Below are 15,479 nucleotides of genomic sequence, written 5' to 3' on the forward strand. Positions count from 1 at the left end.
GCTTTTCTGCAGTGCTTGCTGCCATACAGGCAGAAAAAAAACCCTGCTTAAGGGCTGCAGAATCAGAGCCAGTAGCTTTCCCATCACTTACAGCACACATCAGTCAGTGACCAGGAGCTCCAGTCCTTAGCCTGCTGACCACAAAGATTCAGACTGCAGACTGACCAAAAAATCAGAGAAAACTTGAATACACATAGCAAGCATTCTCACTCAACGTCACAGACCAGCATTTCCCCACACCCATAGAAAAGCATCATCTTTGAGTCTGGCATCGACTTGGCCAGAGAAGACAGGAAATATGTTGGTCCAGGGGAAAACGTTGAGGCCATCTTCCAAAAGGACAAAGGAATCTGATCAGTGAAAGCCAGTTCTGCACAGGGGAAGGTCTCCTCTCCCAATTAGGAGGAACTTCCTCCAGAGTGGGCCGGCTTTCATCCTCAGGTAAACACAGCCAGTGGAGGCCATGCCCCTCGGCCGATTTGCAGCATAGATAAACCATTTAGTCCTAAAAAGTGGAGAAAGCTCCCTGTGGACCAAAAGAATGCCTCAGCTACCTTTGGAATAATTCACAAATGCCAGTCAGGCCACAAAAATAGCCATTGTGTAAATCAGAAGCTCTTTTAAAAGACTGAAAAGCAGGCATAGGAGAGGCACATCATCATCCAAATAATGAAGATCTTTCTTTACCAATTATTGTCTACTATATTTTTCTAAATTTGCATCACTTTTATATATTCTTATTATATTATAATTTTAAGAACTGTTTTTTCTACATTCCCCTACATTTTCTTCTTTATTTTTCTTTGCTTTCTTTTAGTTTTTTTCTTTTTTTGTTCTTTTTTACAGTTTTCCACTTTTTTATTTCCTTGAATGTAAATCTCAACTGTTATCACTGTTCATTTCAGCCCCTTCATCTTGCTACTCTTAACTTCTTCTAAGATTATTTATAGCCTGTAAATGAGGACCCTATACCACTTCTAGGACATTCATAGTCCAAGGTTTCCTGATTATTGGCTGCCCAGGTAGACAGTACTGGTATTCAATTTGACTGTGCCAAAGTGTTTCATTGAACAATCTGTTTAGCCCAGATAGATCTACATGGAAGGACAGATTTGTTATATTGGTATATAATCCAACTTCTGAATCACAGTCCACCAACATGTAACCTAACATACAGAACAGTGGACATCAGTGCACTTGCAGGGCTCATGGATGGTTTTTGTATTAATTGTATTCTGTGGCAGCACTAAATTTGTCTGTACATCCAAAAAGGGAATTTACCTATGATAGACAACTTTTATAATTTGTACATCTACTGGGTTCTGTTCTGGGTTGTTTTGTGCCTTAAAATAGTGTTCTGTGTGCTATTGGACTTTCAATACTTCCAATATGGACAGAAGAAAAATGAGAAGCCAGGGAATCTTGACTCCCCCACCCACTCAAATCAAACTGGAAATAGAGGAGGCATTGAAAACCCTACAGGATAATCCTAAAAATGCTCCACAAGCACCACTGGCAAATATGATCAATGAAAACATGGAAAGCATGCAGGCAGCCAAACATAAATGCCAGGGGCTAACCATAGTTCTATAGAGGAATTCACATCCTCCACTTACTGATAAAGGAATACAATGGAAAAAAGCACTCAGCTACAAGATTGTAGAGAGATCACTCAGATCCAAATTAATGAAGTAAAGAAATCCATACAGGAACAAAAACTATACCTTAGAGATGAAAGCCTTAAAGAAAGACCAATCAGAAGGAAGGGAGATTAAAAAAAAAAAGAAAGAAAGAAAGTCTGAAATCCAGAAAAAAATGATGCAGAGGAACGAATCTCTGGGACTGATGATAGTCTAGAGTTTATAGAGAAGGAACAAAAAATAATTCATAATCAATCAAAGAGCAATAGAGAACATTACAGGAGCTCCAAGATACAATGAGGAAGCTTAGTTTAAGGCTAATAGGTATTGAGTAAAACCCTGACAAGGAAATAAATAGTATTTTTGTTAACCAGCATCCTGGCAGAGAACTTCACAATATCCAGAAGGATAAGCCCATCCTCATACAAAAAACTTTTAGAACCTAAATAGACCAGAACAGAACAGGACATCTCATCAACATACTGCAATCCAAACAGGATCAACAGAGACATAGGAAAGAATCCTTAAAGTTGCCAGTGGGGAGAGGGTAGTCACATATAAAGGAAAACCAATGTGAATTACTCCAGATTTCTCTGCTGAAACCATGAAAGCAAGGAGAGCCTGGAATGAGGTATGCCACACCCTATATAAAAATACTACCAACCAAGAATGCTGTCCCTGGCTAAACTCTCATTCATAGCCAAAGATCAAATAAACCTAATTAAAAACTGGAACAATATATCTCCACCAAACCAGCATTACAGAAAATCCTCAAAGATGTCCTAAACATTAAAAATCAAGAAGATTATGACACTGGCTGAGAAAGGAACCCTAAATAGAAAACCAGGTTATTAGAGCAACAAGTGGAAAAACGTAGCCCTTAAGAAGATAGATAAAATGAAAGGAACAAAAGAACAAACAAGCAAACACCTCTCAGTAGCAATTCTCAATATTAATGGTCTTAACTCTCCAGGTAATTGACATAGGCTGAAAAGTTGGATGAAAAATCTATATCCCTCTTTCTCCTGCCTTCAAGAGACACATCTTGGCTATAAAAGCAAACATATTCTGAAGGTGAAAGTCTGAAATAAAATCTATCAAGCAAATGCCCATAAGCAGGCCAGAGTTGCAATCCTAGTATCATATACACTTGACTTCAAATTACAAGCACTCAGAAGAGACAAAAACAATTAGTACATACTAATAAAGGGATCTCTCCTACAGGAGGATATACCATCCTAAACATCTGTACACCAAATGTCGGGGCACCCAACTTCATCAAACACTACTGACTGTAAAAACGCATAGATCCAAACACATTGACTGTTGCAGACTTTAACACAACAGCACCACAGATCAGCATGCCATAAACTCAACAAAGAAACCTCAGAACTGAACAATTGGGTACATCACTTAGAATTAACCACCATCTACAAAATATTCCACCTAGCCTTAGCAGGATCTATATTCTTCTCAGCAGTACATGGAACATTCTCCAAAATAGATCACATTTTAAGACAGAATGCAAACTTGTACAAATTCAGAAATACTGAAATCACTCCCCACATTCTTTCAGACTACCATGAAATAAAATTAGAGTTCAAAAACAAAAATGCCACCAAAGGAAAAAAAAAAACCCAACTCATGGAGACTGCACAACACATTGCTGAACCATCAGTGGGCCATGGAACAAATCAGAACAGAATTCAAATGTTCATGGCATTTAATCAAAATGAGCACACATAATGCCAGCTCCTTTGGGACACAACAAAAGCACTACTCAGAGGAAAATTCATAGCTTTGAGCTTCTATATCAAGAAACTGGAGAAATCTCAATCTAGCAATTTAACGAAGCACCTTAAGCTCCTCAAAAAATAAGAGCAAGCCAAAAGATGAAGCACACAATTAAAATTAAATCTGAATTAAATGAATTACAGTACAAATAAACAATAGAATGATTCAAGAAGAGTTGGTTCTTCAAAACAATTCACAAAATCTAAAGACCCTTAGTAAATCTTACCTCAAAGCAAAGAGAGCACACCCAAATAAACAAAATCAGAGATGACACTAGAAATGTCACCACAGAAACAACTATGACTTAGAATATGATAAAGGAATATTTTTCAACCTATATGCTAATAAATATGAGGATCTGGAAGAAATGAAAGCATGCCTTAACCAACATGATATAAACCCACTAAACAGACCCATATCAAGCAATAGAAGTGGCAATAGTAGATCTCCCATCAAAGAAGAGCCCAGGTCCAGATGGATTCACAGTGGAATTCTGTAAGACTTTCAAAACAGAACTCTCATCAATACTCATCTAACACTTAAATGAAATTTAAATCAAAAGTTGACTACCAAACACTTTATATGAGGCCAGTATAAGATTTATTCCAAAACCAGACAGGGACTCATAAAAGAGAACTTTAGACTCATTTCTTTAATGACCATTGATGTATAACTTCTGAGCAAAATTCTGGCCAATCTTCTTGAACAAGTCATCAAAAAATTATACACTATGATCAATCTGGATTCATTCCAGGGATGAAAAGATAATTTAATATACAAAAGTAAATCAAGATAATTGACCACATCAAGAGGAACAAGGAGCACACCATGTGATTATATCTTCAGACACGGGAAAAGCATTTGACAAAAATTCAGCTTTAGAGAAACTAGGATTCCAGGGAACATTCCTGAATATAATAAAAGCTATATGTGATAGCTAGCATTATACTTAATGGTGCAGAGTTAAAGCCATTTTATTTAAAATCAGGAACAAAGCAAGGATGTCTGCTTTCTCCAATGCTATTCATCAATATCAACTAGAATTCCTCGCCAGAGCAATAGAGCAAGAAACAAATATAAATGGGATCCATTTAGGGAAAGATGAAGTTAAACTCTCTAACTTTCTTTACAGATGACATGACTGTATTTTTAAAAACCCCGTAGGATCTACTGCCAAGTTACATAGCTAATCCAAACTTTGAAATAGCAGGATATAAAATAAATCCTCAAAAATCAATGGCTTTCTTTTATATTGGCCATATGAAGGCTGAGGTTGAAATCAAAATGCAAATCCATTTGCAATAGCCTCAAAAATACAACATACTTAGGAATAATCTTAACCATGATGAGAACATTAAAATCCTGAAAAGGGAAGTTAAAGCAGAACTAAGGAAATGGGAAAACTTTCCTGGACTGGAGGATTAACTTTTTGAAAATGGCAATATCTACAAACTCAATGCAATGCCCAACACCATTCTTTAATGAAAAGAGGAAGAATTAAAAAAATTAATATTGAATAATAAGAGACCCTGAATAGAAAAAAACGTCCTAAGCAGAAAGCATAGTGTGTAAAAGGTTAAGGAAAAGGGAAGAGTGAAAAAGTAAGATGGAGTGTGAATAACTTCCTAGTGTGATGATGGCATAGGAACCTTAATGAAAGCTGTTGATTTGAAGGGATTGGGGAGGTGGGAGATGAGAGATCAATACAGAAGTTTATTCAAGGCAAATATTTAATACACATGTGGGAAGCACCATGGTAAAATATTGTTTGCTTTAATTAACACATGCTGAAAAACAAATATATCTCATAATGTTTGGAAACTTGTGGGAATGAAGATGAATATTGTCAAAACAGTTTATTTTTTATGTATTTTATAAACCCTGGTGAAACTGTTTTTTTGTTGTTTTGGAGTAGGAAGAGTAAAAAGGAAGTGTGACTCTGGGATAGATTGCTTACACATTTTAAATGTTCAAATGATGTTCCCACATCATTTAAATACTGTACGTAGAATTGGTCACAGTACAACAGATAACCCAAGGAATCTACCATCATTGGAAAGTAATGCTAACATGTTTTCCGAAGATTTTTTTAAAGAAAATATACATTTACAGGCCTGTCTGACCAAGCTTTGACAAATATATGGTTCAACTCTTTCATTAGAGAAATGAGGGGTACATTACTGCATGTGGCTACCACAATTGACAGCAAAACAGGAAATTGATTAGTGAAGCTGTACCATAAACATACATGGATAATTAAGAAGCAAAGGTTACAAAACCTTTTGGGACCAATTAAGATGTCCAGATTAGATTGAATCTCACAGTAGTTCTTGATATGGAGAGACATGTTAAGTCTCACTAAGGACTAGAAAACTCTGTCCATGTCAGCATATGTAGAAAAAGCACATGCCCAAGGACATTACATGATGCAGCTGATCCATGCTTAACCTTTCCCCCTTTGCAAGTCTTACTCCAAACTGGGGTGTTAAAGTGAAGCTACAGCAAAACAAACTTCTTCTCCCACAGGCTCCAATCGGTAAGTAACAATAACAAACTAAGAAGCCTAAGGCAGTATTCTCACCCCTGTAATCCCAGCTACTCAGGAGGCTGACACCTGAGGAATGTCAGTCAAAGCCAGGCTGTTCAGGAAGTCCATAAAACTTACCTTTAATTTCCTCCCAAAAAGCTGGCAGTAGAGCTTTGTTCCAGGTGATAGAGGGTCTAGCCATGAGAAACAAAGCTCAGAGATAGCACCCAGGCAGGCCCTCAGTACAAACCCTATGACTCTGAGAAACATGACAACAAAGTAAGAGTGATGGAGTTTAATTTCTCTTTGCAGATATAAGGAAATGCTTTAGGATAAAGCATATGATCCTACTACATATCCTGTCTGTGACCAAATGTGGGGAGAAAGTGGAAAACAGGAATCGGAATTCCAGAAAGTCCTTTGTCTTGGATTTAATGGTAACCCTTTTACTATACAGTGACTATGTGAATAGCCAATGAATCTAAGGAGAAAGTCCAAAGAAAAATACATATTTCTCAGCAACATAGAGAAAAGTATGAAGGTTGATTGCTATATTTATGCTTTTTGAGAGAAAAGCACATGCCACAGTTTAAATCAAGTAAAGTTTTCACAGTTCCTGGCAATTCACCAGACTCTATAGTTATAGAATTAAAGGGGCCTGGAATACCTGCATCACTTAATTGACCCAGGTGTCTCTGTCAGGCCAGTTGACAGAAAACTGGCTTGCCTGAGATCACAGACAGCAGAGCACAGAAAAATGAAGAAAAACAGCACAATGATTTCCCAATATCTGCCTTCAAAGTTTTCTCATGAGTCTTTAAAAAAATCCCCCAAATGAAGATGCTGAGGAAACATTGGACATGAGGGGAAAAATGTGACAAAGGAGGAGAATTTAGAGGGGCAGCTTACCAGAGTTACAGGATCTTCAATTACAGTGGAAGTTACAGAAGAATTGTATTCATCTCAGGATCAAGAAAAGACATTGTTGAAAAGAGTGAAGAGGAAGAGTCCTCAGAAGAAATGACCTCAGAAGTGAAACATCAAGAATTGGAAGTTGCCTTTTCTGTGAATGAAGGAAACTTCTGAGGGAAATAATCAAATGGAAGAGTCTATCCCCTCATATTCTGAGAAAGTTCTGTTTTTACTCTCAGAAAGTATAGATTCTGTAGCAGTACTTCTGACTGCCATGAGAAAAGAGTTACTCAGACTCAGTTCCAGTGACACTGAAGAGATTTTCTCACAGAAGCATCCCTGAAAATGTAGGTGAAGGCACTGAATCACAGATGGTGAGCCAGAACAAGAACAGTAACATCTTAACCATTTACATTGCAAATGGAATTGTGTTTATGGTGTTTCAAATTTTTATGTACTTAAGTGGAACTTCAGCTTTACAAGAGAGAAGCAAGTAAAATAAAGTACTTTAAGATTAAGTGCTCTAAGATTAAGTGTTCTCAGCTGTTTGAGTCCTTTTGAATGGGATGGGTGCCTACCAAAACCATTGCTAGGCTTATAGTTGTTTTTCCTCCTAGATTTTTGAAAAAAAAAATTAAATTTCATTATCTTAAAAGCAGTTGTACAAAGGATTACCTCAAACTTGTCTGTTTATGAATGCAGCACCATGGTGATATGAACTTTTCATTCATTCTTCTGAATGGGGTCTCAAGCCCACTAATTCCTTTTTAAAAATTCTATCTTCACATATAAACATTTTTAAAATTCCATCTTCACATATATACATTGAATGAATTTTATTCTTATCTTCTCTCATGCCTTCTTTTACATTTGTCTACTCCCATTGACCTGGTAATCCCATGGCCCCTTCAATGACACCTTAGGTTCTAGCTTCTTAGTATTCATTACACCATTTCTATTCTTCCTTGACTATCCCCTTTAAAAAATTCCATCTGTACATATGTACATTTTTAAATTCCAGCTTCACATATATACATTGAATTTTATTCTTATGATCCCTCATGCCTACTTTTTTAGCATTTGTCTTCCCTTCTCCCATTGACCTGATTATCTCCTGACCCCTTCAATGATAACTTAGGTTCTAGTTTCTTAGCATTCATGATGCCATTTCTATTCTTCCCTGACTGTATGATATTTTAGTCAATATATCTACATATATATCCATGTTGCACCTATACAGTTATATAAATATTCATGTATATATGTATATGTAATATATATGTATATATATACAATTTACTTCCTGCTTTCACATATGAGAGAGAACACACCACCATTTCTCTTCATTTGACATGGTATCATACTTCCTAATGGATCAGTGCATATATGTATACCTAGCTATGTCTATATACATATCAATGTAGAGAGATCAAATGTTGTATTACAAAGAGAGATCTCTATAGATGCTGAAAGATACATATTTGTCTTTATATTCATAAAGAGATTTACATAAGTCACATTTTCTTGATCCATTTGTCCAGTATAGGGCTACAGGGCCATTTCATGTAGTTCAGCAATGAACATGGTTATACAGGTGGCTTTATTATATTCTATCTTGGCATCTTTTGGATAAATGCCTAAGAGGGGTAATCTCTAGATCATAGAGTAGTTTTATCTTTGGATTTTGAGGAACCTCCAGATGATTTTACACAGTGGTTGCAGAAGGTTATTTCTACCACCACTGTATTATAGTTCCTCTTCCTCACATCCCTGAAAGCATATATTGTTTGAAATTTTGAAGACAGACATTCTTATTGGGGAGAGATGTAATCTCAGTGTTAGTTTGATTTGCATTTTCTTTGTGGCCAGAACATTCTTCATGAACTTCTTGTCCTTCTTTACTTATTCTGAGAAGTTTCTTTTCAAGTATTTTGCCCATTTATTAATCACTGACTCTTTGTAAATTTATCTCCATGTCTGCATATTATGGAAATTATGCTACTACCCACTATAGAGCTGGTAAAAATATTCTCTTATTCTGTGTGCAATATCTATGAGTCTCATATTCTTCATTATTCCAATATCATTTTTCACTGAGTCATACAATGTGATAGAAAAATTCATATAGGATCACAATAGTCCTCAACTTGTGAAACAATCTGTGGGATGGTATAGATAACAGGAGGCTGTGCTGAAGATACTATCCCAGACTTCAATCTTTATTACAGAGGTACAGTAGCATAATAACTTGATAGTGGCACAAAAATAGACCTTCAGACTTGCTTTCATTGGAATAAACAACATCTTTCTTAGTATAGCTCCAGAGATGCAGCCAATCAGAACTGAATAAGGTGAAGGCATCAAAATGAAAATCATTTCTTGACAGCAAATGGCAATGTTAATAAATATGCTAAGAAGCTTTGAAAGTGTTTAATCTGTGAAGAGATTATAATTTGAAATCCCTTTTAAAGATGATTTCATTTAATTTCTGCATGCTACTCCAAGCAGGAAATGTATTTTTTTTTCAGTCTTATGAACAATGAGTACTTCAGATACAAGCAATGACCAAGGACATTTTGATGTTAATCTATGAGAACCTCAAAAGAACTGGTCGCTTCTTTAAACTTTTGTTTGTTTTGCCAAACAGTGTTGATGTGACTCATTTGTTTCTACAGCACCCTTGGAGATAGGCAATGTCAATGGAAGGAAATCATACACTATGGAGAGGAATTCATTTTACTTTTCTAATGAAGCAAAATGATGCTAGGGGTGCATACACTCACTCTAATTTGCATTTTGAATGCATTCTGTATGCATTCAGTCATATAGATATCACACACACACATATACATACACACAGAGACACACTGAGAGATACATACACAAACACACCATAAACATATACACATGCATCATGCAGCTTGAACTCTGGGCCAGAGCATGGTATATGTGCTTTTATGCTCAACCCCCGGTGTTCTAACATTTGAGCCACAGTTCTATCACCACTTACTGCTTTTTTTCATTTCATATTTAGAGATAATATTCCAATAGACTTTCTTGCCTAGGCAGGCTACAAACTGTTATCCTTATTTATCAGCCTCCTTAGTAGGTAGTATTATAGATGTGAGGCATTGGAACCTGGCTTGTACTATATTTTTCATCAAGTCAACAAAGTGATTATGTTAGTAAATATTATTTCCACATTTTCATATTTAAAGGCACGGAGGTTTTAACTTATTGGACAAAAATATCAACTGTCAAGGGTATAGCATTGTTTAATTGTACTTTCAGATAGAATTTGAATATTTGTATAACATAGACTTTGCAGCTTGTTGTTAATTGTTTACTGCCTTTGAAGTGGTATACTAATTGAACCATTTGTTTGTGTAAAATGATTGCTTGGATGTTGATTGCACTAGTCATATAAAGCAATAAATATTAATGTTATGAAATATGCATTTATGAAAATACAAGATAATTTCTTTTTAAGTTCAGTAGCTTTAAGTGCACAGATGAACCTACACAAATGGAGGCTATTTCTGATATTATACCCTATTTTTTAGGTAACTGGGAGAGATACCATGTTTTGAACTTCACTTACATTACTGTGATTAAAATACCAAAAATGTTCAGAATCACTTATGATACATCTGATAGTAGTAATAAATACAAAATCTTTCCTTTCTCTACTTAAAATGAAAATTTCACACCTTGAATGCTTTCAATAGCGTTGAAGAAACTCAAACTACTGCAACTTTTAAGTATAGCCTCCTGTTGTGGTGACCTATTACTTCTTTAGTTATGGGATTTTCTCCATGAGAACAGTATATAAACATCTTTCATTTACAAATAATGAAGTTTTCTTTAGAATGTTGATGAAATTGTCAACAACGCTATTTTTTTTAAAAAACAACAGGCCATGTCTCCCCATTCCTTAGTTGTTTTCTGAATTCATTATTTTTTTCTGTATATATTAGTCCTCTTCATAACGAATAGTTTGCAAATATTTTTCTCTCACTTTGTGAGTTTGTCCCTTCACTCTGGTAATTCTTGCCTTTGATGTGAAGCTTTTTGCATTGAAGCAACCCACTTGTCAATTCTTGCTCTTATTTTTGGGTTATTAAAGACTTATATGGAAAATGCTTGCCCATGCCTTATCTTGAGTTGTTTTACCTGTGTATTCTTGTAATGGTTTTAAAGTTTCCAATCTTGCATGAGTATCTTTGAACCCTTTTATTCCTTAAAACTAAGCATTGCAGCACTGGAGCCACAATGCCACTTCTGATTTTTCTGTGTATGTGGTACTGCGAATCAAACTGAGGGCTTCACGAGGCAAGCTCTCTAGCACTAGACCAAACTCCTAGCCTCTCTGAGGCTTTTTAACTGAATTTTGTGCAGGACTTAGTTTTAGTCTTCTCTATGTGCATCCTACAGGTCCTGTTTTCCCAGTGACATTTGTTTTATTTGTTTTGTTTTCAAATTTTTATTATCAAACTGATGTACAGAGAAGTTACAGTTTGATTACGTTAGGCATTGGATACATTTCGTGTAGTCTCTGTTACCTTGTCCCTCATACCCCCCCTCCTTTCTCCCCCTTTCCCTTTCCCCCGCTGAGGTGTTCAGTTCACTTACACCAAAACAGTTTTGCAAGTATTGCTTTTGTAGTTGTTTGTCTTTTTTTTACCCTGTGTCTCTCCATTTTGGTATTCCCTTTCAATTTCCTACTTCTAATACCAGTATACACGGTTTCCAAAGTACTCAGATAAGGTTACAGAGATGGTGTAGGTACAACCACAGGAAGGTGATACAAGAACATCATCAATAATAGAAGCTACAGATACACATGGGACGTTGAAAGTAGTTACAACTGTGATATAAACAATCGTTTCCATAACATGGAGTTCATTTCACTTAGCATCAGCTTATGTTTTCATAAGGGTTTAGCTATTGGGGCTCTTGTGATGCTCTGCTATGACTTGCCTAAACCTGTACTAATTATTCTCAATAAGGGAGACCATAGAGTCCATGTTTCTTTGGGTCTGGCTCACTTCACTTAGTATAATTTTTTTTTCCAAGTCCTTCCATTTCCTTACAAATGAGGCAGTGTCATTCTTTCTGATAGAGGCATAAAATTCCATTGTGTATATGTACCACATTTTCCTGATCCATTCATCTACTGAGGGGCATCTGGGTTGGTTCCAGATTCTAGCTATGACAAATTGTGCTGCGATGAACATTGTTGTGCTGGTGGCATTACTGTGATTTTGTTTGTGGTCTTTTGGATAGATACCCAAAAGTGGGGCTACGGGGTCATAGGGGAGTTCTATATTTAGCCTTCTGAGGAATCTCCATACTGCTTTCCAGAGTGGCTGAACCAGTTTACATTCCCAAAAACAATGAAGTAGGGTTCCCTTTTGTCCACATCCCCTCCAACAATTGTTATTGTTAGGTTTCTTGATATATGACATTCTTACTGGGGTGAGATGGAATCTCAATGTTGTTTTGATTTGCATTTCTTTTATGGCCAGTGATGTAGAGTATTTTTTCATATGTCTCTTGGCCATTCTCATTTCCTCATCAGAAGTCTCTTTGTAAGTCTGTAGCCCACTAGATGAGGCTATTGGTTCTTTGCAGTTTTGTTTTGGATGAAGGTAATTTTTTTAGTTCTGCATATATTTTAGAGATGAGGCCTTTGTCTGTTGAATGGCCGGTAAAGATCTCCCAGTCTGTGGGCTTTCTGTTTATCTTGCAAGCTATGTCCTTTGCCGTGCAGAAGCTCTGCAGTTTGATGCAGTCCCATTTGTTCAACCTTTCTTTGATCTGTTGTCTTTCTGAGTCTTTGTTAAGGAAGTCCCATCCTGTGCCATGGAGCCAAGTGTTTCTCCTACTCCTTCCTTTAGTGTTTTCAGGGTGTCTGTTTTGATTTTGAGGTCTTTAATCCATTTGGAATTGATTTGGTGCAGGGTGATATAAAAGGTTCTAGTTTTTGTTTGTGGCATGTGTTGAGCCAGTTTTGCCAGCACCATTTGTTAAAGAGGCTATCTTTCTTCCAAACTATTGTTTTAGCTCCTTTATCAAAGATTAAGTAGGCACAGTTCTGTGGGTTCATTTCTGGGTCTTCAATTCTGTTCCATTGGTCTTCAGGCCTGTTCCGGTTCCAATACCAAGCTGTTTTTATTACTATAGCTTTATGATACAGCTTGAAGTTGGGTATTGTAATTCCTCCAGCACTGTTCTTTCTGCTTAGGATTGTTTTTGCTATTCATAGTCTTTTATTGTTCCATATGAATTTCTGAATTGCTTCCACTATTTCATTAAAAAATGGTGTTGGGATAGTAATGGATATTGCATTGAATATGTAGATAGCCTTTGGCAATATTGCCATTTCTATTATATTAATCCTCCCAATCCAGGAGCATGGGAGGTTATTCCATTTCCTTAGTTCTGACTTAATTCTGCAAGCTGCAAGCTTTAAATTTCTCATCAAAGAGGTCTTTCACTTCTTTGGTTAAGGTTATTCCTAGGTATTTTATGTTTTGGGGGGCTATTGCAAAAGGAGTTGCTTTCCTGATTTCAGCCTCGGTCTTCGGGTCGTTAGCATAGAGAAAGGCCATTGATTTTTGAGGGTTTATTTTATGTCTTGCAACTTTGCCAAAGTTTTGGATCAGCTCTAGTAGCTTGGGGTAGAGTCTATGGGATACTTTAGGTATAGGATCATGTCATCTGTGAAGAGAGAAAGTTTAACTTCATCTTTTCCTATTTGGATCCCCTTTATATTTTCTTCTTGCCTAATTGCTCTGGCTAGGAATTCTAGTACTATGTTGAAGAGCAGGGGAGAGAGTGGACATCCCTGCCTTGTTCCAGATTTTAAAGGGAATGGCTTTAATTTTTCACCATTTAGAGTTACACTTGCTGTTGGTTTGTCATAAACTGCCTTGATTATATTCAGGAATGTTCCCTGGAATCTCAGTTTTTTCCAGGGCTTTTAGCATAAATGGGTGCTGGATTTTTTCAAACGCTTTTTCCCTCATCCAGAGATAAAACCATGGTGGTTCTTTACCTTGCTCCGGTTGATGGGGTGGATTACATTAATTGACTGGCGTATATTAAACCAACTTTGCATCCCTGGGATGAATCCAGTTTGATCGTGGTGTATGATTTTTTTTGAAGACCTGTTGAAGTCGATTGGCCAGAATTTTATTGAGAATTTTTGCATCTATATTCATCAGGGAAATTGGTCTATAGTCTTCTTTCCGTGATGAGTCCCTACCTGGTTTTGGGATGAGGGTTATGCTGGCTTCATAGAATGTGTCTGGTAGTGAATGTTCTCTTCAATGAAATTGAAGACTTTGAGAAATATTGGTGTGAGTTCTGTTTTTGAAGGCCTTGTAAAATTCTGCAGTGAATCCGTCTGGACCTGGGCTTTTCTTGGATGGGAGATCATTTATTTCAATTTCTATTTCAATACTGGATATGGTCTGTTTAGATAGTTTAACTTTTCACGGTTGAGTTTGGGGATATGAATTTTTCTAGAAAATCATCCTTTTCTTCCAAGTTCTCGAATTTGTTGGCATAGAGGTTTGCAAAATAGTCACTTATTATTTTCTGAATTTCAATTATTTCTGTGGTGATGTTACCTGTTTCATCTCTTGTTTATTGAGTGTGCTGCCTTTGTTTTTTGGTCAGGTTTGCCAGTGGTCTGTGTATCTTGTTGATTTTTTTCAAAGAACCAACTCTTTGTTTTGTTGATTCTTTCAATGTTTATTTCATCTCTAATTGATTTAATTCTGATTTTATTTTTAATTATTTGCTTCCGTCTATTGACTTGGGCTTTGGCTAGTTGTTCTCTCTCAAAGTAGTTAAGGTGCTTCTTTAAATTATTGAGTTGTTGTTTCTCCAGTTTGTTGATATATGCACTCAGAGATATAAATTTTCCTCTGAGTACTGCCTTTGCCATGTCCCAAAGGAGCTGGTACTTTGTGTCTTCAACTTGGTTGAAGTCCGTAAACATTTGAATTTCAGTTTTAGTTTTTTCAATGACCCACTGATGGTTCAGCAGTGTGTTGTTTAGTCTCCATGAATTGGAGGATTTTCTGTGGTGGCTGTTTTGAGTTGAGCTCTAATTTTATTCCATTGTGGTCTGAGAGAATGCAGGGAATGGTTTTGATACTTCTGAATTTGTACAGATTTTCTTTGTGCCCTAAGATGTGATCTATTTTGGAGAATGTTCCATGTGCTGCGGAGAAGAATGTGTATTCTGTTGTTGCTGGGTGGAATATTCTGTAGATGTCGGTTAAGTCTAGTTGGTCTATGCAATTATTTAGTTCTGTGGTTTCTTTATTCAGTTTTTGGCGTGTTGATCTGTTCAGAGGTGATAGTGGCGTGTTAAAGTCCCCAACTATAAATGTGTTTGGGTCTATGAGTGTTTTTAGAGTCAGTAGTGTTTGTTTGATGAAGTTGGGTGCTCCTGCATTTGGTGTGTAGATATTTAGAATGGTTATATCTTCCTGTAGGAGAGATCCCTTTACTAGTATGTAGTAACCTTCTTTGTCTCTTCTACCTTTTTTAATTTGAAGTCAATTTTGTCTGATACTAGGATTGCAACT

The sequence above is a fragment of the Perognathus longimembris genome, unplaced genomic scaffold (genome assembly GCF_023159225.1).
Source record: "Perognathus longimembris pacificus isolate PPM17 unplaced genomic scaffold, ASM2315922v1 HiC_scaffold_160, whole genome shotgun sequence".
NCBI lineage: Eukaryota > Metazoa > Chordata > Mammalia > Rodentia > Heteromyidae > Perognathus > Perognathus longimembris.